The sequence below is a fragment of the Talpa europaea genome, assembly GCF_964194135.1.
Source record: "Talpa europaea genome assembly, chromosome: 11".
NCBI classification, from domain to species: domain Eukaryota; kingdom Metazoa; phylum Chordata; class Mammalia; order Eulipotyphla; family Talpidae; genus Talpa; species Talpa europaea.
In genome coordinates this window covers 6729218-6741697 of record NC_140078.1, presented here as the reverse complement: position 1 = coordinate 6741697, position 12480 = coordinate 6729218, and the positions used below count along the sequence as shown (strand labels likewise).

The 12480-nt window shown below is 42.0% G+C and overlaps 1 protein-coding gene across 2 annotated transcripts in view; it reads left to right on the top strand.

The window, feature by feature from the left end:
• The window catches only part of PTPN1 (protein tyrosine phosphatase non-receptor type 1), a gene marked incomplete at its 3' end in the record, with an annotated part of 53275 nt that overhangs the window by 22428 nt on the left and 18367 nt on the right, over positions 1–12480 (top strand). The gene's annotated exons all lie outside the window — the stretch shown is intronic.

Genomic DNA, 12480 nt, shown 5'->3' with positions numbered 1-12480 from the left:
TTGCACGTGCTTGGAGAAAAGTTTGAAAGAGCAGACTCGGACTGTTTGCATTGGCTGTGTTTTGTTTTTTTCATTATATCTTGATATTGTACGTATGGCACATGTGACTTATAATTTTCAAGGAGAAATTTTACATGTGATTGAGTCTTTTGGTATTAAGGAAGGTTTGCATCTCCTAGTGATTACATTTTGATTAATGGTACCCTTAGTGCCCTTCGTTCGGGGCTGTTACTCTTAATTCCCTCTGTAAGCAGTCCTGAAGGCGCCCAGTAATCATTTATTCCCCCTTTACCCCAGCATCTGATTTGAACTATTCTCAGTTGATATCTCTAAAACGGATCAGCATGATTATTCCATTTCGCAAAACTCTTCCCGTTCTGTCTCCCAGACCCCCTTTTGGTAGTTGTACTCTAGATCTATAGCATATGGTCTCCTATAAAACCACCCTTTGTCTTAGACCTACTGATAAATATTAATGCCCCCCATAGTTCCTCCCTAAGGAGGAACAGTATCCCCAAGGAGTACTGCTTATCGACCAGTATCCTGTAAACTCACAGAGCATGTTAGTAGTAGTTAAGCTTTCAGCCTTTCTGTTCGAAGGCCATTTTGTCTGCATATAAAAATCTTTGGGTCCATTTTCTTTTTTTAAGTAATCTACATGTGTTTACTTCTCTGCTGGGTTCTACTGATATCATCTATCAGAATCACCTTGAGCCTTGACTCTGCTTCCTCCCACACAAATGCTGATGCCACAAGCATCTTACTAAGCACTTGTCGGTGCTTGTGCCTTCAGTGTCCTACAGGGGCTTTGTCCCTGGGTTTTAGTTGTTGTCTGAGGGGGTGTCCCTGTTAGTTCTACTAGCCTTGCAGGTCTGTTTATTTCTGTGGTGGGATTCAGAGAGAGGGAGACACTGCTGCCGCCATCTCCCCATAATAACCCAGCCAGAGTAACCTCCAGAAAGGTATCTGATTATATCATTCCCTCCCCCTCACTTTTAAAAAAGTGAGTCTTAAGATTCTCTGTTAGGAAAACATTCAAACATACGGAAGTTAGTATAATGAGCCCCTATGTATCTGTCACCCAGTTTCGGCAATTACAAGCTCATGCTCCATCTTTCAACCCCCCCGCACCCTTTAATTCCTTTGGCTCTGATTTGTTTTGAAGAGCATCACAGTAAACACTTTTTTTGATAAAACTGAAAACAAACACTCAGGGATCAGAAGAGCCAGACCACCTCTTCTTTGGACTCAAGAGAGGAAGGTAAGAACAAGGGAAGGAGAAGGTGCCATCCAGAGTGTGGGCTCAGGTGCCCATTGCCTGGGGGTACATTCAGGGTACAGTCTCCGGGATAGCTCTGTTCAGTTCAAGGAGCTCCAAGTCAGGGCTTGCAGCAGAGAGCTGAGTGTGTCTTGACGTGGGGAGTACTTTCTACTCCCCTGAGTCTTAGCCTGACTTGGGGCTGCCATGTAAAAACCTTCCAGATATGCCAGCCTTTGACCAGTTCCTTCCTAGTTTACAGGAAAGACATAGGGAATCTGGCTTCCATCTAGGATGGAATATAGCCTTCTTCAAGAATCCACCACATCAGAAAATGTCACTGCCTGCAGGAGAAGGAGGAAGAAAGAGGCACATAGTTCCAAGAAATGTTTCTGCCTCTCATATCCAGCCATTCCCTGGGTATCATAGCAGGAAATTACTCATTACTGGAAAATCACCCATGAGTTTTCTGTTGAAGAGGTCAAAGAGAGAGCAGAGAGAGTTCTCAAAGCCAGTCGGGTCATTGGTGCTTCCTTAGGCAGTCATTATTTTGTTGTCCACTGCATCCTCATGCTGTATGTATTTTAAATTCATAGCTTTCACCATGGTTCCTTCTGACCTGTTCAGGGCACGTTTCTCAGCAGGTGCTTACTGAGGGCGAGTGTCTGCGCCTTTGAGTTGGGGAGGCTCACATACCATCTCTCTGGAGAGCCACTCCAGCCCCGCTGGCTGGAGGCAAGGTGTTTAGGAAGCACTGGGTGTGCACTGAACACTCCTGGAGTCTGGGGACACAGACCTGGATCTGGACCCTTTCTCTTTTTTTTACCTTTAAAGTGACAGCAGGAGCTCAGAGTGCCACACGCAGCCGGCTTCTGAGCTTGCTCGAGTGGAGCATGTCTGTGTGCCATCTCACCCAGCCCTTTACCGAGGTTCCTTGCAAGCAACGGTTCCAGAAGAGACTGGGTGAAATAGATTGGACGTAACTATGATTTATTTCCTCTCAGTGACGCCATCCAAAGGCTGCAAGGAGAGGCAACCTGTCGACAGTGCCAGCACTCACTGTCTTTTTCCTCTGCATCAAATGTGACTGCTCCACAGTGATTCTTGAAGTTGCCGTTTTCATTTTTACTAACTTTTGCATTTTCCTGTAGAATAGATTTCCCCTCTGCTCAGTACTTTGTACTTAGCAGTATTTGTGGCTGCAGGTGTCTGCCCTTCTACGTGGGAACTCATTGAGGGCAGGGACACTGACATAGCTGCCTGGTACAACTGGAGATGCAAGGACAAAAACTGACTGCACGTGCAATGTTACAGTGCACTCTGGATTCTGAAGGTGATCCTCAACTTGGGGTCCTGCGCCTTTGCTTTAAAAATGCATGTACTGGGCCTCCCCGGTGGCGCAGCAGGTTGAGCGCAGTGCTATGAAGCTGTCTGCAGCCTTTGCAGCACTGGTTCAATTCCTGGCCGGCCAGGGAGATTCCCACATGGCATGGCAGACCTCTCCTGTCGTGCCCGCTGCTCCCCTCAGCAGTGTATTTCAGTTGCCTGCCTGTTCTGCTCCCCGCTTTGTCTCTGGTGAATCCTTTCACCCCCCACACCTCTGGCCTGTACCCCAGCTCTTGTATAAAAATAAATAAATCTTAAAAAAAAAAAAAAAAGAAAGCATGTACTTGGGTGGTGCCTTTAAGAGAGCCTTACAATTCTGGCATTTTAGCTATCCTGTCTTCTAATGACTGTATCTCAGTGAAATTTTATACTCTGCTTCATGTAATCTTAGGAAAATTGCTTCTCAGCACAGTAGGAAAACAAACATTCTGATAGTGATTTCTTGTCAAGCTTATGTGTTACTCTTACGTAGAGACATAACTGGATTTAGTGTTTTGAAAGTTTGTTCTTTATCTTGGTTTTTGCAAAATTTTGTCTAGTTGGCCCTAGGGATTTCTTTTCCTGCTAGTCTAATGTTGAGGTCGTCATTTTGTGAGTCTTGGGAGGAAGACTAGCTAATTGTAATATCCTTCAAGGATATTGCCTATGCACCAGCATCAGTTATTTATGTAATAATAGTGACCCTGGTCTGTATCTGGCGATGAGTGTATGGATTTTGGTTCCTATATAGTTTTAGTTGAGGCATTGAGTTATTGAGCAAACCCTCTTGAGGAAGGATTTGGCATCCATCAGCCTTCAGAAGCTTCTAAAAATTGATCATACGTTATTAGCAAAGGTTTATTACTGCCTCCTTCCTTTGTATACGAAATGTATTTTTTATGTATTCAGCTCTGAGAAGGCTGATGACCAAAAGATCTTGCAGCTGTTGCCCAGGGCTTGTGACTGGAGAGACAGGAGGCATAGAACCTTTTAAAGAAATCCCATCGCTCATTGAGGAGGTGGAAGATGCACTGACTTAAGATACTGCTATTTTATCCTTTTATGTTTGAACTTTGAAAGTTCTGAATATTATTTAAACTTTCAAAGTTGCTTTTTAAATAAATATATAATCAAATAATTGCTTCACTGGAAGTTAGTAACAAGATGACTAATATGGAGAACTGGACTTTAAAAAAAAAAACAAACCAAAAGACTGGTTTACTTATGGACATGGCAGCCAGAATGAATTTAATGTTTTTAATTTTTTCTTGTTTCGCTACAAGTTTATACACATAGTAATACATACCAGATAAATATGGGGGGAATTCGTACCACAAATAGCAATATTCATGTTAACTACAAAAATACCACTGTAAATTTTTTAAATCCAATATATTTTTATCTCTGGTGTTCCTCTTGATCTTTCATTTGCTAAAGAGTTGCAAAGAATGAATCTAGCCTACATCATCTTAAAAAAAAAGCTACCTAGGGCCTCCCCGGTGGCGCAGCGGTTGAGCGCTGGGTTGCGAAGCTGCCCGCGGCCTCTGCGGCCCGGGTTCGATCCCCGGCTGCTCCCGGCCACCGGAGGAGAGTCCCACATGGCGCGCAGACCTCCCCTGCCGCCCGCTGCTGCCCTCAGCAGTGTACTTCAGTCCTTCTGCCTGCTCTGCTCCTCGCTCTGGCTCTGGTGAATTCTCTCACCCTCCCGCGCTTCTGACTGTACCCAGTGCATGTATAAACAAAACAAACAAACAAACCAGCAAACAAATAAATCATGCCTCTATTAAAAAAAAAAAAAAAAGCTACCTAATTGTAATGGTTCCTCTGTCTCTGAAAACTAGCAATTTGTTCATTTTGAAATCTGAATTCTCAGGTGCAGCTGCATTTTGTTACTATTTGAATTTAGGGAGAGGAGGAAGTTCTGTAATACAGTTTGAGCTACTGTAGTACACAAAGATCACACTGAACACAGTGCAACTGTTCAACTAACTGAACCACAGAAACACCTATTCTTAGCAAAGTGTGAGACTTAGTTTTTTTTTATTTTAAGAGGCATAGTAGAAAATTGTAGAAGGAAAATAAGCTCTAGAGACATTCAGATTAAATGTATTTTTTAAAGGTGGCATTGCCATTCTAAGACTTCTAAGAAGCAATAAAGGAATTTGCAGAGGAAAAGGCCAATAGGTTTGAATATGTAAAAATCTAAAACTACTTTTAAACCTGTTATTATATAGGTATTGCAAATTTTCTGAAGAAAAAATTGAAAAACAATAGAAAATAAAAATCTCTGCTAATTCTGCCAGGTAGAAAATTCTGTTGTCACGATATTGACAGTTTCATGACTGTCCCCCGACACTTACATTTAATTTTCTATACATAGACAGTTTTTAAATGTACAAATACATAAAGTAGAAAAGCACTTTCCCACAGAGAAAGAACTGATGGTTTAAAAACATGTAAAAAGCTTATAAAAGAAAAACACTAATACTCAAAAATACGGATAGACTAAAGACAGACACACCGCCATGTGTGTACCTGCAGCAGACGGAGCGCCCGCGGCCTCGGTGGGTGGTGGCTGCCCCCTGCACCGCGCAGCTGTTGGGCAGGACAGACAGGCCCTGCTTTATGTTTGATGTAACATCTTGAGGCATAATAATCAATACAAATTAAGATGTGCAAGAAGCATTTTTCACATTTAGTTGAACTTTGAGAAATAATGTAGGAGAATATGTGTGTGAACTTGGGACACACACGTTTCTTCAAGATACCTCAAAAAAAAAAATCTAACAGTGAGGAATGAGATTGATAACTACATTGAAATTAAGAACCTTCTGTTTATCGGAAGATACTGTCAACCTTAGGTTGTTTACAAAAATAGCCCCCAGTTCCTCCCACTCCTGTCTGCGTGCCCCCCCTGAGTGTGAGTGTGACTCCCACCAAGAGCCGGGGAATCCCTTTTGTGAATTTGTTCCAGGCCGTGTGACTTGGCCAATAGAGTATTGGCGGAGGTGACTCAAGCAGATACCTACAAAAGGGTCTTTCCCTGTCTTGCTGCTTTTGAGAATGTTACAGTTGATAGCAGGTGAACAAGCCCAGGCTATCCTGTTGAATGATCAGCAACATGTGGCCTGACTGTTTCCCTCACCCTTGTCAACAGCCAGCCAAGCATCAGATACATGTGTAAAGTCATTGGTTCAGCCCAGCAGATCACAAATGTGTTTGTGGGCCCAGCCAACACCACGTGGAATGGAAACAAGCCATCCCAGGTAAGGCCAGCCCAAAAGGCCATCAATCTCTGGAATTGTGAGCGGACAAGTTTGATATACAGCAAAAGCTGACTGATAAGGAGAAAGATAATTTGTAGTGGCTGTGAGCACCAAAGGACTTGTGTCCAGAATACATGAGGAACACTGTCTACCATCATGGAGGAGACAGACAACCTGATAGGAAAAAGTAGACAAGGCTACTATGATCTGATTCCAACTATGTGACATTCCTGGAAAAGACAAAACTATGGAAACCATAAAAATATTCAGCAATTGCTAAAGGGCTTAGCGAGGAGAGAGTGAGTGTTGACTAGCTGGAGACGGGGCTTTGTAACAGTGAAAATACTCTGTGTAATACTGTAACGGCAGACCCATGACATCATACAGTTGTGAAAACTCATAGAATGTACACCACCAGGAGCAGCCCTTCCTCCAGAACCATCGGGGCTCCGTGGTGTCTTGCGTGAGTGTTACCACTTGTTCAGATGTCTTGTGAGCAGGTGTGGCCAGTTTTAGTGCCCATGGCTGCCCTGGATCATGACCAATGCTACCAGTTAACAGTTTTTCAGTGCTGATGCTGTGAATTAGCTGCTTGAAAATAACAAAATTGGAGTGGTTTCGAAGTCATTCCAATGCTGTTGCTTTCACTTGCCTTGCATTCAGATTCGTTTTCTCGAGTAGGAATTTCAAGTAACCCTGAGTATTGACTTAGTGGAGAAAACTACAGGCTGTGGGCTCGTGTGGGTTTTTGTCTCTTCCCACCTCATGATGCCCTGGTCTGAGTGCTTTATTCTTTGCTGGAACCCTGAAATAAATCCACAGGAAGAGGCAAAAAGAAAGAGGCATGTGCAGATAGAGGTTGGGACATTGAGCCACTCCTTCCTTTCCGAGCAGATCAGACTCTGGGTGGTAGGGAGGGCCTGTGTCCGCTGCCTGGGGGTTTAATCTAACTGTTGACCATAAGTCCTCTGTGACCCCCAGCAAGCGCGTGTTAAGCTGGCTGCCTTCCCACGGGTCGAAAGGTCTAGTTCGGCAGAACTTCTCCTTTTCTTGTTCATCTTCATCTCCTTGGTGCCGCCACAGTAACTGAGCTCAATAAATATTTGAATGAACTGAAGGCACTCACACAATGAATGTGGACCTTGCTTCCTTAATCCACATACACAGGGTTCTTTGGAAAACCATGCGGAAGAGCTTGGTCACTGGTTCCTCTCTCCCCCAAATTGTTATCTTACTTCTGTGACCACTGAAGAACTGTCATTTCAGATGCTTTTGGGCATTGACCATCCCTTGCACTATTTCTTCTTCATCCCTGGTCCTTCAAGTAGTATATAGAAAAGTATTGTACCTAGTGAATATCTAGGAAACTCATTTGGTTGATAATAATTCAGAGGCCTTTTCCTTAGTTACGGTAACAGACTCTTATGCTGCTCTTGGAATACTAAAGGCATTCTAAACCAAAGGTAGTTTGTTTTTGTTTCCTCCTGTTCATACTCCTAAATCACGTACACAACTATCATCCCAGTGTTAGGAGTTTCTCGGGTGTCTCGGAGTAGCATGTGGGTTTCTAAGTCTCTCCCTGTGGCCAAGCTCAGGGGAGTTAGCCGTGGAGGGAGGACGGTGGGGGCTGGCAGTCTGGTTCCCTGTAAAGGAAGGTGTGAGCCTTTGCTTTGAGATGTCTGCCAGCCTCTTGTCTCCTTAGTCAGCTTCACCACTGCCCTCCAATGAAGTGCCAAAACCCCAAGGCCTGAAATTCTTAAGCTGTCCTTATGGAAAGCAGAAGGTGAATAAAACAGAAGTGAAAGTAGATTCAATTTTTTTAGACTGTTGTTTTACAGGAATGGTTTTGTGGTTCTCAGCATTTAAAAAGATACTGGTTCCAATCGGTTTTATTGACATCAATTACTGTAAGTCTGATTCATTCTCTGCTTATTGATTTCTGTCCAAGGTGAAACTCATGACATTTAACAGAAAATGTAAGTGATTTTAAAAACAAAAAACAGATACTATTAAGGACTAAAAATAAGGTTTCAAGTCAGTAACACGTGAAAAGGCAATTTTTATACCTCTTTCTTTATGATTCTGTTCTATGTATAAATAATACAAAGATTCCAGTAACGGTTAACTATAATGAATGCAGAATGCTATTTCCAAATTCTTATTTAAGACCCAAATTCAATTATTCTGCATTGATGTTTTCAGTAGTGGAATACTAATCACTAAGTTCTCTTAGAAATAAGAGCCTGCATTCCCAAATGAATCGTACTGTTGCATCTAAAGAATAATTTTCAGTTCTGAAACATAACAAGACCATAATAAATCAAAAATAGCTACTAACCACAAGTGCATAAAATGACCTTGTGGGTGAGTTAGGGTCACCACCAATGTTAGGTGGTCCCTTTCTTATATTTTTAAGAGTTGAATGACTGTATAGTATAGAGTTGTTTAAAAAAAATAAGTTGGTGATAATGTTAAAGCTCTCCTAAGCTTCCAAAAGACACTAGTTTACCTGGGAGATTCTTTTTTTTTTTAATTATTTTTTTAAAGATTTATTTTTTATTTATACAAGAACTGGGGAACAGGCCAGAGGCACGGGAGGGTGAGAGGATTCACCAGAGACAGAGTGGGGAGCAGAACAGGCAGATGGACCAAAAGCACTGCTGAGGGGAGCAGCGGGCGAGACAGGAGAGGCCTGCTGCACCATGTGGGTATCGCCCTGGCCAGCCAGGAATTGAACCAGCGCTGCAGAGTCTGCGAACAGCTTCACAGCGCGTGCTCAACCTGCTGCGCCACAGGGGAGGCCCATACTTTGGAGATTCTTTATCTATAATACGCTGCAGCTTTGCCTGGACCCTCTCATGTCAGGGTACTGAAATATTTTTCAGGTATGTGTTGGGGCCTTTCTCTCTGTGTCCAAAGGGCTCCCTTGTGCTTCCTGTCTCTCCACGCCATACCTCTTTGTGCCTTGGTGGATTTACTTACCCATTGTGTTTAATCCAGACTTTACCCTCTCTGTTGAAGTGGTTCTTTAAATTTCCCTGATTGTCAATTTCACTTCCAAGATTTCTCATTTATTGTTACTTACAATGGTTTCATTTCTCCCCGTCACATTTTTTATACATAATTTCTTCATTTAAACCCTATCACAAATAGATTTCTCTCTTAAAGTGCCTGACAGACTATTCAGTAAATTTCATGGGGAATGGTTTCCTTTTTCTCTTTGGGTTGTTAGCTTTTTCGGCATTAGTTTTGTGGTGTTTGGGGCACTGTGGTTGTGGGCCATTTGAGTGGGAGGTCTTCTGTTTCCTTTTCAGTTGCTCCCGTTCTATTTTTGAGCCTAGCTGTGCACTGTGCTTCCCTCCATGTTTAATTCACTCCTTTGTGCTCCGAGCAGAGGGTTCACATCAAAGCACGAGACAGGCCCTACTCTGCACCAGATGTTCCCCTGCCATCTTCATGAAGGGGGATGCCTCCTCCTTGCTGCCCCCACCCTCTCATTTGTGAGGAATTTATAAAGCAAATTGATTATGCTTTTTTCCATGTCATTTTCCAAATGTTCATAATTGTGCTGTTAGTGATTTGTAACTCCATTATCTTTTACCCTCGCCCCAACCCAGTGTACAAGATGACCGGATACGTCCTCAAGCTCTGGCAGGGATGATTACTGTGTATCCTGCTGCCTTTTAAATCCTGACCAGTTCAGTTCCTTCCTCCCTCCTCTGTCTCTTTCAGCTGCTGCGTAGGATCTTAGATGTTTAGTTTAGTTTTTGGCATCTTTTTTCATTCTATACATAATCATTTTAAAATTTGAACCAAAGCAAGCTTGGTAGTGCTTAGCTAAACTTTAGCCTTTTTTTTTTTATTCTGGGCATTGTAGTTTAAGTTTAAGTTTAATAATGTTGATTATGACAATTCTTACATATTGACTAATGTAGAAATAAATATTTTTCTAAGGTTTTTTTTTATAGTAAATTATATTCTGTTAACTTCCACATATGAAGAATACAGCATTGAAAGACATTTGACTTGAAAGATATTTCCCAACTCTGATAGTGATGATTTGTGTGTTTATTGGAATATACTTGTTATACAGAAAGTTTATGTTCTCATTTATAATAAGATTTCTGATTAAAAAAATTTGTTCAACATATATTACTTGGAAGATTTGGTTTCTAGAATGTGAAGCTGGTCACCCCTCCCCCCTTCTCTGTATTTTTGAGTTCCAGGAAACACCCTGTGTGCTCACTTACTGCATTTTAAATTATTGCCTTGATTGTACTTCTGCATTTCCCTTCAGTCTAACTCTGTCCAATTCTGAGAGCCAGTAGCTTCCATAAAGCACTAGGTGACAGCTTGAATAATCAAACTAGGTAACTATTTGTAAAACAGGGAAGGATGTGGACATTGCATAGAAGATTCAGAAGGTGCTGAGGGACTTTGTAGTTCACCATTATTCTAGCAAATAGAAAGTACCACTGAAGTATTTCTTCCTTTAGACTTTTGAAACAGGTAACTGTTGGGACCATTAAAAAAGAACACCAAATGGGGCCTCCCTGGTGGCGCAGCGGTTGAGCACTGGGCTGCGAGGCTGCCCGCAGCCTCTATAGCACCGGTTCGTTCCCGGCCACCGGCGAGAGTCCCACATGGCGTGCAGACCTCTCCTGCCGCCCGCTGCTCCCCTCAGCCGTGTACTTCGGTCCTTCTGCCTGTTCTGCTCCCTGCTCTGGCTCTGGTGGATTCTCTCACCCTCCCGCGCTTCTGACTGTACCCAGGGCTTGTATAAATAAATAAATAAATCTTAAAAAGAAAAAAAAAAACAAAAAAACACCAAACGCTTTCTGCTCTGAATCCATGTTTCGGTAACTGTTTTGGTGCTATCTTATCAGGAGGCTCTGTGGCCCAAATGCAAAAACAATAAAGACAGCAATTCTGATGACTTTTATTTTGTAACAAGTAATTTACAAAGTAGGATTAGGTCAGACATTTGGCTTTGCTTAAACATACTTCCTTTCAGAAACACTTCTGTTCCATAAAATGACGCATATTGTGATAGAGATAAGGTCTCTTTGGACTTTGGGAGCCTTTAGAACCACTTGTTAAGTCAGGATAAAGAGGTGAGTGCTTTGGCCCTTCCCGTCAGCCTCCCCACTGCTAACAGGGTGCTCTGTCTCCCTCTTTACTTGTCATATAGTTTGGAAAGGAATAATGCATTTTACCACAGAACCAGTAGGAAACGTTCCACCATTTGTGGCACTGAAGTGAAAGGGCTGTTAATACTAACCTGCTGTGTTTAATTTAATGAAGTGATTACTATAAACAAAAGCATTTCATGCCTGTGTGTCTTCAAGGAAGATAGAAAGCTCAATAAAACATTGTTAGCTTTTCACTCAAGTTTGACTTTCTGCCTAATTGGATTTGGGAAATATTTAAATAATGGATAATGAGCTGCTTTCCTGAATAAATACAAAAATTGATTGGCTCTGGGCTCTTATTTATTCCAGAGCTTCATAGTATGCTAGCTTTGTATGCTAGCTTCATAGTATGCTTTGTAGTCTTTGGGAGATCATTTAGCTTGCAAAATGCGTGGGAGAGAATGGGAAATCAAGAACTACAGCTATAGAAATTATCCAGGTGATCTTGGCTTCTGCCCTTCCTTGCTTCTTACAAGATTTCCAGGCCAGCAAATGTTTTGTTTAAAACTGTAGTGAGCGTTTCCAGCTCTGCTAAGTCATAATTTTGGAAGAACTTGTTTGTTTTTCCTCCGTGAAAATGCTTCACTATCAGATGATACATATAATTTGGAGTGCCCAAACACCTGTATAAAATGTTGCAGTGTGACTAAAACCACTTCTCTGTAAGCTCTGGCTGGATGTAAACCTGCTTTAGTAGCACATGACCAGGTGTGCCTTTGACACTGTTACATTTGATGTTTTATTCCATCACATTTCTGAAATCTGCAGTAAAAATAGGAAGTGTGGGCTCTCAAAAAGCTGGTAAAGAACTGACTTCAGTGATGAAGGGGAAAGGTAAAAGCATCTGCTTCCTATGGGTTGACATATTTAATCTCCCCATGGCAAAAATGTCTAATTCAGTGTGATTTCCATCCTAGAAATAATGAGGTACACTTGGAATGATTCTTTGAATCATGAAATGTCCCTTGTTTTTGTTAAGGAGAGAATCCAGGAAGCTGTTTCATGACAAGTTCATTGCTTCCCTTTTGGCTTGGCCCCTCACTTCACGCAGCACGCGTCGTCCCATCATCCGCTTTCAAGCCTTTATTCTGGTTACTCTTTGTGGGAAGGTCACATCGTCGACTGGTAGAATGTTTAGTCTTTGATCGACATAATAAAAGATCTTTAGGAATATTTTATGCTTGTGACGGAAGTTTCATTGAACTTGTTTATTGCGCGTCTGTAACTTTCAGAACATTATAGAAAATCTTGAAAGCAGAGGAGCTTTATAATGTATAATGTATAATGTATTAGATATTATATACAGAGGAACCAGGATAAAAATAACTGCAAACGTCTTGTTAAATGCTTCAAATGAAAAGGCAATAGAATGACAACTTGCAAATGGAGGAAGGCGATC